The sequence below is a fragment of the Hipposideros armiger genome, unplaced genomic scaffold, assembly GCF_001890085.2.
Source record: "Hipposideros armiger isolate ML-2016 unplaced genomic scaffold, ASM189008v1 scaffold_488, whole genome shotgun sequence".
Classification (NCBI taxonomy): Eukaryota; Metazoa; Chordata; class Mammalia; order Chiroptera; family Hipposideridae; genus Hipposideros; species Hipposideros armiger.
Window position 1 is genome coordinate 57,377 of NW_017731838.1, and position 3,378 is coordinate 60,754.

Below are 3,378 nucleotides of genomic sequence, written 5' to 3' on the forward strand. Positions count from 1 at the left end.
CCAAATCATTTATATTTGGAATTATACAAATTTCTTTCTACAGATGAATCCCAAGCTAATTTTATGCTCGGTTTGTAGTTGTTGAAGGGAAACGCTATGTCCACTTTAATAAAAACAAAGAAAAAAAAAGCTGCCATGTTTAGACGATCAGAGTTGACCACACACAGGAATGTCTCCTAACTGGAAAAGCGGGCTCTGTGTCACACTGGGCCTGCATAGACCCTTCTATGGGACATCTGAAGTTGGATGTTCTGACATCTCCCATCTGCCGGGGCACCTACATTTCTGTTTTGAGACCATAACACATCTGGCTTCACCAAACTTGGTTTGAGTGTCAGCTGAGGTGTTCAGATTTGGGTTGGGGACCTGGGGGACGCAGGGCGGAAAGCGGAGCAGGGCCCCAGGTGGGGCCCTGACAAGCCTGGGCCTATTACACAGAATTACACTCAAGAGGAGAGAAGTGGGATGTGCTTGTACAGTCGAGAATCAGTCATGAGGAGGGGGAGGACCCAGGCCGTACAAATCCACTCCTTCACACCAACTTCTTGACCCTCTCTAAGGCCATCCTGATGAAAACAGAAAAGAGTGCCAAGAGGGCCTGATTCTCAGACTCTCTTCAACTCACAGGGACTAGAATAAAGACCAGGCTGCCAGTTATAAAATAAATAAGTTCTGGGGATGTGACATACAGCATGGTGACTATTGTTAACAATATTGTATTGTATATTCGAAAGTTATTAAGAGAGTAGATCTTAAAAGTTCTCATCGCAAGAAAACAAAATTTGTAACTAGATAACTAGACTCATTGTGGTGATCATTTCACAATATATACGAACATGAATCATTGTGTTGTACACCTAAAACTAATGTTATACATCATTTATATCTAAAAAAAAAAGACCAGGCCAAACATGACAAGTTCCATCAGATGTTGTTTTCCGATGGAAAATATATACATTTGCTATAAAAAAATAATACTATTTTATTCTTCAAGAAAAGGAACTGGCAACCTACAGGCAGAGGCCAAATCAGGCCTGCGGCCTGGTTGTGTAAGTACAATTTTATTGGAACACAGCCTACTCATTCATTTACATATTACCTAAGGCTGCAGTTGAACAGTCGTACCAGAGACCACGGGGCCCAAAAAACCTAAAATGTTTACGATCTGGCCCTTTACAGAAAAAGTTTGTAGATTCCAGCTCTAGAATAGTGTAGTGAACTCCCAGGCTCACCTGGGGTACTTAAAAAAAATATCCTACACCCAGGCCCTACTAGCAACATTTCTGATATAACTGGACAGGGATGGGCATGACATGGGCCTTAGTATTTTTCAAAAGCTCCCCAGGTGACACTAAAGTGCAGCTGGGGATAAGAACCACTGACAATCAGGGAACTCAATCTTTATAAATGGCTTCCTAGGTACAGTTTCAAAACACTAGACTTAAAAACTCTAAGCTGGCTTTTCCTGTCATTCAACAGATTCCTAACTACCTAGATGCTGGTTTTGGCTCTCCTATGAAAGTTTAATTTTATGGTCGCCTAGGTGAANAGACAGACAGAGAGACAGAGAGAGACACGAGACCCAGGAAAGCCTTTTGCTTTTCGCTGATCCTCAGATGGGGGAAGGGAAGAAAATCAGAAAACATAAGGCATTACTCCAGAGCTGGCTGCAGGGTTCCCAATGACAACCCCTCACATACACACCCCAGAACACACCAACTGCTAAAAGCTTGTTCACACAAAGCATGGAAGGAGGAAGTTCATTTGTATTCTCGAATGCCACAGGGTTACCTGCCCCTAGAGCAGGGAGCCATTTCCTGGACAGCTGTGCTGGAGACAAAAGGCAGCGAAGCTGACACTTCCAGCTAGCTGCTCCTGCTGGTCCTCACACTACTAGGACTGAGAAGAAGCATGGGAAAACCATATGTTGTGATCATGATAAGATAAAAATAAATGTCTTCCTGTTCTGGGACCTGCCATTCACAAACTACTATTTAACCAGCTACCGCTGTGGGTCAGTGGGACTGCAGAATGACAAGAGTAAAAACACCCAGATCCCGGCTTCCTTTGGATTTATAAATGTCACACCAGCCTCAAGCTGGTCATGATGCACGGAAGAGCCCTACACCAGGTGGCATGGACCTCACGACCTCACGTCTGGTCCTGGTTCTGCCACTAACCAGCTGTGACCTTGGGTAAGTCCTGTCCCTATCTGGAACGTGTTTTCCTCGTCTACAATATGAGAGAATTGCTCTATATTAGGGCTTCTAAATTTTTCTAGGGCCTCTCACAGCAAAGAGGAGAGTAATCCTGTGCCCCCACAGGGCCTGGGAGGAGAGTCACCTGCCTCAAGCTCATTTCTAGAATTTTATCTTCAAAATTATACTCTACGCCACAGTGTATCCATATCAGCTCCAAAATAAAGCGCTTTGAATCCTCAGCTAAATTACTTAACTCGTTTCCCCCAAATCTTTGTGTCAGACTTCTCCATTCAGACGCTGCACATTTATCCAAAAGGTCTGAGCTAGTGCTCACGTACATTCTGTGGAGGCCTTCCAGCCCTGACATTAATTAGGGTTCGAAAAACTGACATACATAAGTACTACAACTTGCATGAGGCATCCACAGAGGCAGGAAACTCACCTGGTTGTATGTAAGCCACTCATAGGGTTGGTCTGGCTTCCGAGATCCTAAACAAGGGCCATTATCTAAAAAGAGAAAAAACAATGAATGGTGTAACATGCACAAATATCCCAATTTGTATTCTACCTCATTCTACAAAGTATCAGGTAGACGCTAGTGGTCCTCAGATTAGAAATAATGAGGTCAGACTACTGGAAATGTTTTCTCCCTGGGTTTTGGTCTGATTTTTTTACTTATTTGTTCCTATTTTGTTTCTTGAATGGGGCAGGACAGGAGGAAAATGAGAAGAGAGAAAGCAAATACAATTTTTAAGGACATTCAATTTGTGAATTCTTCTTCAACACCCTGTCGGTTTAGAAAGGAGTCAGTAGCTGAGTAGTAGCGATCTTGATATGGGTTTTCAGAAGTGTCCCTAAAAATTTCTAAAGAAGCTTAAAGCATTTTAACTCAGAATGTGAAAAGGAAAATATAATTTTTAAGCACCCACTTTCTGATGGTTAAAGGTATCAGGAGTCACCTGGAATTCTGATTACATGGGTGAAATCTTGATTGAAATAAACATGAAAAAAAGATGGAAAATAAGGGGGCATTTGTGAAAGCAAAAGTTAAGAAATATCAGAATGTGCCCTGATTCCAATTTAGGTATCTACTAATCGGGAAGAAAGAATATCCAAATTAATTATTTACACTACGTGCTAGCACAGTAATAGCACAATAAAAATAATGTGTGTGTGT

General features: G+C 42.1%; 1 protein-coding gene across 1 annotated transcript in view; it reads right to left on the reverse strand.

Moving 5' to 3' along the window:
• ACSL1 (acyl-CoA synthetase long chain family member 1) overlaps positions 1-3,378 on the reverse strand; it is a 38,779-nt gene that overhangs the window by 31,950 nt on the left and 3,451 nt on the right. The window contains exon 2 of the mRNA XM_019667178.1: positions 2,644-2,708. The gene's annotated coding sequence lies outside the window, so the exon portion shown is untranslated. The remainder of the gene's footprint in view (positions 1-2,643; positions 2,709-3,378) is intronic.